The sequence below is a fragment of the Mustela lutreola genome, chromosome 11, assembly GCF_030435805.1.
Source record: "Mustela lutreola isolate mMusLut2 chromosome 11, mMusLut2.pri, whole genome shotgun sequence".
Lineage (NCBI taxonomy): Eukaryota > Metazoa > Chordata > Mammalia > Carnivora > Mustelidae > Mustela > Mustela lutreola.
In genome coordinates, this window is record NC_081300.1 from 29,661,912 (window position 1) to 29,674,273 (window position 12,362).

Consider the following 12,362-nt stretch of genomic DNA (forward strand, 5'->3'; position numbering starts at 1 on the left):
AAAAGGTCTTAGTATTTTCCTCAGGGACTTTTAATCACAAGTGTGCACTACTTGCTTGTCATAGCTGATGGAGACTCACCTGTGCAATTTTTAGCTCTGTTGGCATTTGTTTTATTTGACAGACTGATAGCCAGTACTTACTTTGAAGACCTTGATCCTAACTGTCCTCTATTTCCCCTTTCTCATCACCAAACTTTGGCTAAAAGTCCTGTATTCAAAGGAGCCTTCTCTTAGTAGTATTTTCAGAAACATCTCCCAAACACCTCACATCTTTTCTTTTCTTGTGAAGGCTCTCTTTCATCAAACGGACCCTTGAACTAGCCACCCAGTTCTCTCTCTTTTTCCCAGGACAGTAAATTTCAATGACTCCTGCTTAGAGGATAAAACTCAAACTCTTGGAGTTTCATTTAAGTGTTGCCACATTCAGTCCTACAACATGTCTCCAGCCATGTCCACCTCTGGTCTGCTAAATGTGTGCATTGTTGGTTTCTTTCAAATTTATCTATCTGTTATTCTTTGAGTCTGGCCAACTTAATACTTTTTACTTCTTCAGTTCCTTCTTTCACTTGGAATATCATGTTTGCTTCTTCAAACCCTACCAATATTTAAGGACCTGATTAAAGTCCTTTTTCCCAGAAGCCTTTGAGAGTTTGACCTTAGTCATTTTTCACATCCCCCAATTACATGTGCTACTATTTATTTGGTAACTAAGTGAGCCCTCATGACTTGTGATTCTATGTTAAAATTAACTTTCCACTAGTTTTTCTCAAATTTGGTTTTGTTTTTTTTTAAACAGATCTTAGTATTTTCCTCAGTAACTAAAGTGGCCCACTGAGCATCTATAATGAAGCATTCTAATAGGCTCAAGTTATATCAGGATACACTGGGCTATAAGTCTGGTCATATATAACTGCCAAATTAGTAACTTAAAAACAGAATACATTATTTCTCTCTGAAGCATGTGTCTATCACAGGTTGTCTGGATACCCTGCTCACTCCCAGACCAAACTTCAGAACAGATGCTGTCTGGAGCATAGCTGCATCCGTGGCACAGGAAAAGAAAGGATGGGAAGTCTCACACTGACCCTTTAATGTTTTCTGCCTGGAAGTGACATGCTTTATCTCTCCTATTTTACTGGCAAACAAGTCATATGGTCAAATCTTATGTCAATAGTATAAAGAAGTACAATCCTACCATTTGCCCGGGAAGAGAGCTTGAAGCATTAGGCAGAATGGGCAGGCAGCATGAAACAGGGATATATGTGTCACACACTTCCCTCGACATGAGAAGAAGGCAATCTCACATGGTAACTCAATTATCTTTTTAGGACATCTATTATAAATTTTGCATATAGTAGTGGGTACTATTGAAACATGTCATATGTATTCAATCAACTGGCATTTAATTATGTATTCTGTAAAGTTTCCTCCTTCTAACTATCAAATGTTTATTAGACTTGCTAATAGTGAAGGATGACTGCAGCCTCCTCCAGGCTTGTTTCTTTGTCATGTGCTCCAAATAGTTAAGCCTCATAGTTAAGCACCAATCAAAGCTGAATGACAATAAGAAGCACTGAATTTAATTATTTTACTGTGTAGTCCCTGGAAAGAAGAGCTAGTTAAAGCAGTAAAGAAAAATAACTTAGAACTGGTAATAATCTTACAATTGTTTTGAAAGGTTATTTAAAATAAGATGTGAATTTGCTTAGACAATATGCTACCTAAAACATAGGCAGTATTTACACTGTAATTAATATTCAAAATAATGTAAGATACACTAACTGAATTAACCCCTCGTAAAATTCATAGGCTCTGGGGCGTATCCTCACACCTGAGTGCCTATAGGAAGAGAAAGCTTGCCATCTGCATTTAATTGGAAATTGCCTGTTGCTTTTGTTCCATAAGAAGTAATCTTATAAAAGACATCCGTATTAGTAGGGAAAAGGCAATACAGAACATCCAATAAAAACCGAACCTGCAGGCGTTGCTTTCCTCACGTAGATATTGGTTCTGTAAATCCAGCCTTGCCTTGTAAAGTTAATGAGGCTCCTCCAAGCCTTTAAAATGACTACAAGGTGGAATCCACATAACTAGAGAAATAAATGGAGGTTAACCATACTGTGAGGTTATTAGGCTTCCTATGCTAACAGTCCCATAAAAATCTGAGCTAAGTGAACAGAGATATTAAATGTTTTATTGCATATATATTGGGGTTAGTGTGAACTGGACGGTACAGTTAGGTCACCAAATATCAGGTCCATGTGAAAAGAAAGGAAAAGGAGTAACTTTAGTGGGAAGAACATGAAAGTACCAAACAATAGCAGCATAAGTGAGGAGAGGGGAGCGAGAAGTGGAACAAAGGAAGGATAGAAGGAATGAGAGGGAGAGCTCAAAAGAGAGCGTGTGCGCACAGGATATCCTGGGCTTGTAATAAAGAACCTGTACTGTAATTGATAATTAAAGGCACCGAACTTTCTCTTTCAGGTGTGTGTGTGTGCGCCTGTGAGCCTGTGTGCCTTTGTGTATGTGTGTTTGGCTCTTAATTATTTTTTAATGAAAACAGTTAAGAGCCAAATGCCATACCTGCACTAAATGACTCAAATCCTAAGTATATGACTCAGTGCATTTAAAAAAAAATTAAACTGCCTATATAATCACCATACAAATAAAAATCCAAAACATTTCCAGAGCCCTAAAGGCTCCCTAAGTTATTGCCTCCACAATTCACCACACCTTCTCATACTCTGTAGCCGTATTTTAACTTTTATCTCCATAGACTGGTTTTGGTTTTATTTGAACTTTTATAAAAACAGAATCATTTTTAGTTTCTTTATCTCAGTAATTTGTCTTTGAGATTCATTCATGCTGTTTTATATGGCTGCCATTTGTTCTTTCAGCATTGCTCTTTCTATTCTGTGAATATGCTGCAGCTTATTTATTCATTCCAGAATTGATGAGCTTTAGGGTTGGTTCTAATGTGAGGCTATTATGGATTCTGCTCTAACCAGTCTTCTTGGACATGTCTTCTAAGGCACATGTGTACACATTCCTTTTGGTACATACCTAGTAGTGGAGTTTGGGGAGCATAGGATATGTATATGCTCAGCTTCAGAGGGTAATACCAGTTTTCCAGATGGTTGTACCAATTTACACTCTCAGCAGCAGTGTATGAAAAACAGAGATTCTCCACATTCTCATTAATAATGGATAATGTCAGTGTGTTTATGTATTTTATTTTTTGTTATTCCATTGCTTATATATTGTATCTCATTTTGGTCTTCATTTGCACTTCTAAAATTATTACTAAAGTGGAGGCCTGTTCAGAAGTTTATCACATTTTAATATTCTCTTTTGGGAGATGCCTGTTCATTTCATAGGGGTTGTCTGTGTTTTTCTATTAACTTGTAGGCAATCTTGTATTTGAATTAAAGTTATTTGTCAGGCAAATGAGCACAACTATCTTCCACACCACACTTTTCCTTTCACTCTCTGGTATGGTATTCTTAAATGAATAAACGTTTAATTTTAATGAAACTCAATTCATCAAACTTTTGACTAGACTTTGGTGCTTTAACATAATTTTAAAAAACTTTGGGTACCTGGGTGGCACAGTGAGTTAAACTTCTGCCTTCTGTTCAGGTCATGATCTCAGGGTCCTGGGATTGAGGCTCTCTGCTCGGCAGGGAGCCTGCTTGCCCTTTCTCTCTGCCTGCCTCTCTACCTACTTGTGATTTCTGACTTTCTGTCAAGTAAATAAATAAATAAATAAAATCTTAAAAAAAAAAAAAAGAAATTTCTGCCAACCTATATATTATAGTTGACTATCTAGCAGCTTAGATGCTATATGACTTTACTTTTCACTTTTAATTCTGCAATTTATTTAGAATTTGCTTTTGTTCTTGGTAAGATGGAGAGGTCAAGGTTTAAGAACTTCTTTCCAAAGGGAAAGATAGTTGATAAAGCACTACTTTCTGAAAGGAGCATTATTTCTCTCCTATTCCTACTCCTGCCTTGGTGTGGCATCTTTCTCTTTACAGGTGATCCTACATGAACAAATCTGTTTTAGGAATCTCTTTTCTGTCCCATTGACTTACTTTACACTTTTACACAATTACCAAGCTGTTTACACAATTACCAAGCTGTTTTAATTATATAGCTTTGTAATATGCCTTGCTTGTATTAATTCTCCATCTTGGTTTTATTTCTTACTTGCCGTTTTCATATAAATTTTAGAATTAGCTTGTCAGTTTTCACATGCAAAATAAATAAATGAATGATTGTTAGAGTTTTCATTTGGATTGGATTAAATATGTAGATCAACTTGGAAAAAATTGAAATCTTTACATTACTGGGTCTTTTAATCCATGAACATGTCCTGTCTCTCCATTTATTTAGATCTCTCTTAATTTTTCTTAATAATTTTTATAATTTTCAGAGTAGACATATTATTAGAGGTAGTCCTAAATATTTGATGCTATTATGAATAGCATGTTAAAATTTCATTTCCACTTGTTTGCTGTGCTCATCTTAAAATATAATTAAATGATCATATTGATCTTGTGCCCCAAAGCTTAACTTATAGCATCTATTGTTTCTAATCATTTATCTTTGAATTCTTTGTATTTTCTACATATATAATCATGTGGTCTAATTAAGAATTTTTTTTTCTTTCTTTATTGCTCTGGCTAGGGCCTTCAAGATAGTTTTGAATAGAACTGGTGACAACAGACATCTTCATTTTATTCTTGATCTCTGGGGTAAGCATTTAAATATTCTCCATAAAATTAATTAGTATAGTTTTTGCTTGTTTTCAGATAATTTTTTTTATCAGATTAAAGATAGTCACTTCTTAGTTTGTTAAGAGTTTTTTTCTTTTTTAATCATGAGTAGGTATTGAATTTGCTTAAAAAATTCCATCATCTATTGAGATGACAGTATCATTATGTTAAGGTGGTATCTAACATTGACCAACTTGTTTTTAAAAATCGATTAAGTCTAAAAATTGAAGTTGGAATTATTTAAATTTTGTTTTAGTCCATACAATCAATGGACTGTAAACTTCTGTAAGTTTCAGTTTGCTTTATATTTTATTTGCTTTATGATCTAGCATATCGTTCATTCTTATAAAATTTCCTGGGCTACTTAAAACATATTCTACATTTGTTTGTGACCTAAATGAGATCTCAGTTAGGTCATTCTGATAATACTGGTTTTCAATTTCTCCACACACCTACTTGTTTCTAATCAGCCTGTCTATCTGTTTGTAAGACAATTGTTCTTAAGCCTCTCATTGAGATTTAGACTTTTCTGTTTATCCTTTTATTTTTGCCATTATTTTATATTTGAAAACACACAGAATATTTATACTCTAGCTTCTTTTATCATTATTAAATGTTCCCCTTTATCTCAAGTAACAATTCTTGCCTTAAAGTATACTTAGTAAATTTGGTTATACAAGTTTCTGTTATTTGTATGGTGTATGTTTTTGAAACTTTTAAGTCATTATATTTAAGTTGTGTTTTGTTGATGGACCAAAATTTTTTTTTTAACATTTAAAGATTTTATTTATTTGAGAGAAAAACAAAGAGAACATGATGTAGGGGAGGGTAAAGGGAGAGGGAGAAGCAGATTCCTGCTGAGCAGAGAGCCCATTGTGGGGCTCAGGGTGGGACTGAATCCCAGGACCCTGGGATCGTGACCTGAGCTGAAGTTGAAAGACCCCTCCCCTAGAAGATAGATAGGATAACTAACCGCTTGTTTGCTTTTCTGTGAACCGCTGGCTTTTAGGCGTAAATTAGGTTATTAATTGCTTATTAATTGCTCTTTTGCCCTTCTGTAACTGCTTGGCTTATAGAAATAATAGAAGACGCCATGATGGCATTCCTACCTTCCCCCTTCTTGTTCCCCCTCCCTGCCTCTCTCCTCCCGCGCGCGGGCCCTCAGAACCAATCAGCTTGTTCCCCCTTCCCGCCTCTCTCTTGCTTCTCTCTTCGGGCGCGCGCGCTCGGGTCCCCAAAGCCAATCAGCAAACTCCACCTATGCCTTTTTCAAAAGTTCTAACTGTCAACCAATCAGTTGCGCCCCACCCAAAACTTGTTTGTACCTGTCTATAAAAACCCGGCACCACCCCAGCCGGGTGTGCTCAGCTAGCAGGAGCTGCTGACCACCCGCTGGCGCGCGCTGACCACCGGCAGGTGCCTGCGTAACAATAAAGAACCTCTTGCTGATTGCATCCAGTGGCAGTGTTGGATTCTTGGGTAAGGGGATCCGCGGGTCTTTCAAAGTCAGATGCTTAACCAACTGAGCCACCCAGGCTCCCCAAATAACTGTTTTTATCCAGTCTGATTATCTTCTTTGATTTAGTTGGAATATTGAGGTTATTTCACTGAAGTTTAATTACTCTTATATTTGGACTTAAGTCTGTAAGCCTGCCGTCTGTTTTCTTTTTAATCCCATATATTCTTTGTTTCTCTATTTCCTGTTCCTACCGTCTGTTGTCTTAATGTGCATCTAAATTATTGGCTTATTGGTTTATACTATATTGTTTAGCTTAGTACTTATGTATTCTATTTCTATCTTTGACTATTAAGCTTTAATCTAGGGATTATGACCTGCATTCTTAGCTTACTAGATTCTTCCTTAAATTAGTATTTTTAGTATTTTGTGCATAATACAAAGATGTTATAGTACTTTAAATTCATTTATTCCCCTTACTAGCTGCTGTCATATATTTTGATTCCACATACATTTTAAACCCACAAGAAGCTATAAGCAGTCAATATTCATTTAGATGTTTCCATATATTTCCTTTTTTGGTCTTCAGCGAGTCCTACATGACTGTGCTTCATCTGTGATTATTGTCAATCCGCCCAAAACACTCCTTTAGGATTAATTTTAGTGCTTGCCTGCTGGCAATACATTCCCTCAGTCATTATTTCACTTTTGTTTTTGAGTAGTACGTTAGCTGGATAAGAACATTTGATGTTCTAAGTTTCAGCACTTCAAATATCCCATTCTTATCTCTGGTTTACCTCTTTTCTGTTGAAAAATCTGCTTTCAGTGACTTTTTTCTCCTCGGAAAGCAATGCACTATTTTCTGGCAGCCTTTTTCTTTTTGTTTCTCACTGTCAGCAGTTTTTCTATGATGGGGCTAGGTATAGCTTTGTTGTTGTTACTTTGTTTACCTCTTGGAGTTTGCTAAAATTCTTAAATCTGTGGCTTAAACCTCAGTTTTGGAAAATTCATATCCAGTTGTCAGTGCAAAATGAACAAACCTTTTAAATTTTCTAAAAGCAAGAAAATTTTATTTGAGCCTAAGGTTGGACAGCTGCTGAGGATATACAATCTTCACAAAGAAGAGCGTGCTCCAGCAGAGACACACTTAATACACAGTTATAAACATTTTTTACATAAAAAGTTACAAATCATTATACAGAGGACATTTCAAAAAGTTTCTAGTTAATGCAGGGCTATATGACTTTAACCTTAGGGAAACCAGGGAACTTCTTCCTTTTCCTTATCTTTTGCATTCAGAAGGTACCTTTTTGGTTATTTTCTTTAACAAAGCAGACAACAGTGTATGCTCAGGGCAGAAATAAAGCCCATGCTTTGAGGTTTTGCTGAGTCATTTTGGCCTTGGTAAATGTTAAAGTATAGCTTTCCTAAATTTATCACAGTATTGCTTTAAATATTGAGCCTACACATCCATTCCCCATTTCCTTTCCTTTGTTATCTTGCAAAGACAGAGATTGGGTTGTATTAAAAAGAGGGTGGTCTTTTCTTATTACCTGGGTTTAGCCTTCCCAGCTTCACAACTAAGTCTCAAGTGTTCTGGGCCTTCTTTACTTGGTAGGAACTTCATTCGAACTTTTTAACATCCCAGAGCAATAAAACTTAAACAGTCTCTACTGAGATCTTTAGTTTCTTAGTGGCTACTTGCTCTGGTTCCCTGTGCTGTGCTGCATGCTTGGCCTAGGAGCCAGCAAGTGCCTTGAGAAAAGAGTTGTGCACAGAATGTGGGGCTCTTTAGCTCTCTTTCCCTGGTACTGGCTTCTCAAGTTTTGCCTGCTTAATTGCCCTGAACTTCATTTTTGTGTGTGGCTGCTCTGTTTATCTTTTTATCTGTAGGAATATGGCAAATGTCCCAAGGAGAAGAAGCAGCAGAGAATTCAGGGTTTCCCTAGGATTTCCTGAGGATTTCAGTTTCTCTAGTCCTGACTGCTTTGGTTGTTCTCCATTTCATTTGAGCAGCTGTCGTGTGCATGGTATCCAGCTTTCATAATTGTTCTCAGTGGGATTGTTAGTTTGCTACCAGCTGTTCTGGTACAGCCAGCAATAGAAGTGTCCTCTCTTCTTTTATAAAAGTAACATTAGTCGGCAAGAATATGGCCCTGTTACATTGCAACATACTGAAAAATGTCTCAGGAAAAGTGCCACAAGTAAAAATATGTTGTTCCTCTAAATCCAATGAATTATTGGAATGATAATTTAATCATGAATTACACTTTTCACAGCAGTCAATGCTGTGATGGAAACAACTAATATATTTTTTTCTACAGCCTTCATTTTAACCAATAATTGACTTTGCCACTCCTTTCTTGCATGCCAACAGTTAAAGGAGCAAGATCAAAATCTGTTTGGACTCCTAAAACAGGAGACACCAGGAGCCATTATTTGGATACAATCATGGACTTCTATGGAAAATAGAAAAGGGACCCAAGAAAAGAATATGGGCTCAGGGATAATGATTACTGTGTTACCATCCATCAGAGCAGAAACTTCTGAGGACCTTTGTCTTGAGTTATTGCTGGTGGATGTTTAATAGCTGCCCCATCAACAAAACATGAGGAAAGCAACACAATCAGAGTCAATCTATTGGATATACTCAGGCCACCAAAAACCTCTCTTTTTACTGATGCATATTTTATTTTCTTAAATAAGTCTCCTTTTGTTTAAATTGCACATGACAATTATTTTAATTTTAGACAAATTAAAAAAAAATTTATGAGGCCTAGAGGGTAGATTCACTTGAGATACAGTTTAGGAATCAGATGAACTACAGCCTGCCAGCCCCATAGAACCTGTGCCTATGTTTGTAAATTAAGTTTTATGGAATGTAGCCATGCTCATTTCTTGACATGTTGTAAGTGTATGCCTGGCTCATTTCTTGACATGTTGTAAGTGTATGCCTGCTGTCACACCGTAACCACAGGATCGGGTAGTTGTGATCAAGTCTGTATGTGGCCTGCAAAGCCACAAATGTGTTCTATCAGGTGCTCCGCAAAAGACGTTTTAGATACTAGCATAGATACTAATACTGAACGTTGATCCTTTAGCTTACATATAAGACACAGGCACTCCAGGGCAATATTAGGGAACAGAATCTGATATGAGGAGAATAATTAAACACCAAACATGAAGCTCAAAGACAGAACAAGAATCTGGTTCCTCATGAACACTTTTCTTATATGCTATCCAATCCACTTGCTAGCTGTAGGACTTACCATCTCCAAATCCTACTATCCTCAACTGTAATGGGGGACAATATTATTTGTCTCATGAGGTTGTTGTGATAATTAATGAAATATTACTTGTAAAATACTTCAATAGACTAAATGCTCAATAACATCTTCTTCTTATCTCTTCTTTCTCAAAGTCTTTTCAGAGAGCAGACAGAAAACTTTCCTGGGGAGATAGATAAAGGAATTTTAATTAGTCAGTTTTGACTTTGAGGCAAACTCTCTTCCAGCATGTTTTCCCCAGATATCACAGACTTTGGCTTCTTAAGCTCTGCCTTAAGATTCTTAACTGACCAACGAATAAGCATTAATATCTCTTTCACTGTTCATGTCAAGCAGGAAAGGAGTTGTATTGCAAAAGAACTTGTCCTAAGACATATCATCAGTTTAAATATGACCTGTTTAAATCCATAAGGATTTCACAGTTTAAATAATCATCAAATTTAAATCTCAAAAAATAGAGTAAGCTTCAGAAATTCCCTCCATTGCATTCTGTAAATGAAAAAAAAAAAAAAAAAAAAGGGGACCGACAGACAATGAGTGCTTTTTTTCATAGTTAGTTGGGGATTGGGGTCATAACTAGGGATATGAACAGCATAACATGATTCTTAGGTCAATATTCATTCTTCTCTTTCTGACTCTGCTGTTACAAATGCAGCAAAACTCTCAGGATTTCTTTTCTCTTTGTTTTCAGTAATCTTTGTTGCTGCTGCTGTTGTTGTTGTTTTGACCAATTACGCCTGAGATTCATGAGGACATTGTTTAGAAGCGTACAATTATGTCTTGATTGCTGTTTGTTTGTTTGAATCTAATAATGCTTTTTAGTCTCAAAATTCAAATTTTCCATTTAAATTTGTTTAGCTCATAATCGACAGTAATTATTTATTTTTATCCGGAGAGACTAAAGTAAGAAATGTGATTAAATTTTCTACTGCAATGGCATGGCATTTATTTGATCATTCCTTTTTTTTTTTTTTTAATTTGATCATTCCTAAGTAGTTTTGTTGTTGCTGTTGTTGTTATTGTTGTTGTGTTGCTATTTCTCTTTTACATGGGATTCTTATGAGGGTGCTGTGAGGATTAATGATAAACTATTTTACAAGGTGGCTGAGGGGTGAGGAGGAAATTACCATGTAAGTATAAAATATACTAGTTTCATGCTTAGAGTATGGTAATTGAGTTAGTATTAACAAGTTTCTCAGCAGACTGGGGTATATAACAGCCTTCTTGTGGGCCACTGGTTAATCTCACTATTCTTCATGTTCACAAAGCCCTGGCATTCTAGAATGGGGCTAGCTATCTTGGAGACATGCTTTTGTACCTAAGGGGTCATAAGTAGAAGCTGCTTATTGGAGTATGCATACCATAAAAGAGCAGGTGAAACACTAATGCAATTCAAATAAGTGGGTGCAGTTTTGAATTCTCACCTGGTAACTCTGTTCCACTAGTCAAGAACCTATGACATGCAGATTTAGCATAGGTTCTGGAGTCAGATAGCCTTGGTTCTAAGCTCAGTCACCACTTAGCTAGATTAGTGGCAATGGGGAAATCATCAAATTGGAGAAATTTCTCTCATCTATAAATCAGTAACTACCCCAGAGAGTTAGTTATCAGGATTGAATAGAAAACACATCTGAAGCACTTGGCCAGTCCCTGGCACATAGTAATCACTCAGGAAATGTTAGTTATAATAGTGATTATGGTAATTGTCATTAATGATAAGTCTACTTTTGCCATTTCTTTTATTATAAAATCATACAATGTGGAAAGATCTTTAGATTCAAGCCCACATTCAATAAGTAAATCTGTACCACTGGGATCGATACTTGGCTAGATACTGTAAATACAGAAATGGTGAAACATCTCAGCCAATACAAGTCAACTGATCAGTGCAGAAAAGCCTTCTGTTTTGTGCAGGACAGACAGACATTTAGTCCCAACCTGAAAACCACTAGTTATGGGAAAATTACAAGTTCTTAACCTAGCATAATTCACTATTACACAGATTATCTCCAAATTTTAAAGCCCAGCTCACAACAGTAAAATCAGCAAAGAAACAAAAATAAAAATAATAATCTGTTATGCCTAAAGTTTATGTTTGTTCCAGTTATTATCACTGCATAACAAACCACCCCAAGCATAGTAGTCTGAGCAATATTTCTTTCACTAATGGATTCTTTGGTTTGGGAATTAGGAAAGAACACAGAAGAGATGGTTTTTTATTTCACAGTGTCTTAGAACTCAACCAAAAGGACTTAATGGGTGGAGGCAGATTAATGACTGCAGGCTGGAGTCATCTGAAAGTTTATCCCCTCACATGTGGAGTAGTTGGTATTCTTTGTTGGCTAAGACCTGACCTGAGCCTGTTGGTCAGAACACCTGCATGTGGCACCACCATGTGGCCATTTGAGCTTCATCCCAGCATGGCAGCTGAATTCTAAAAGATCATACTGAGAAAATCTGATGGGAGCTCTATCACCTTTTATGACCTCACCTTGAAAATCCCATAAGATCATTTTTACTGTGATCAAAGCCCACCCAGAATCAAAGGCAGGGAGTATAGATCCCACATCTTGATGGAAGAATGCCCAAGTTACATTTTAAGAAAAGCAGGTGGGATGAGAGATATTGTTGAACTGTTTTGGGAAAATGCAATCTGTCAGAATGATAAGGAGATTTCACTGACATTATCAGAACTTGAACAGACTTTGGAGTTGATCTAATCCAGTCTGTTGATGAAGACACAGGCTAGAGATATAAGGCAATGCTATTTATTTGATCAGAAAATCTTTTGATATTGTATGCACTTGGAAATGATTATTTAACCCTTTCCCCACTCCTCTG

At 36.4% G+C, this 12,362-nt stretch overlaps 1 long non-coding RNA gene across 1 annotated transcript in view; it reads left to right on the forward strand.

Annotated features, from left to right (window-relative positions):
• The first annotated feature begins 1,202 nt into the window (after positions 1-1,202).
• Positions 1,203-12,362, forward strand: part of LOC131811617 (uncharacterized) — a 30,254-nt gene continuing 19,094 nt past the window's right edge. Inside the window, exons 1-2 of the long non-coding RNA XR_009346017.1 lie at positions 1,203-1,307; positions 4,690-4,757. This is a non-coding gene — a long non-coding RNA (uncharacterized LOC131811617). The remainder of the gene's footprint in view (positions 1,308-4,689; positions 4,758-12,362) is intronic.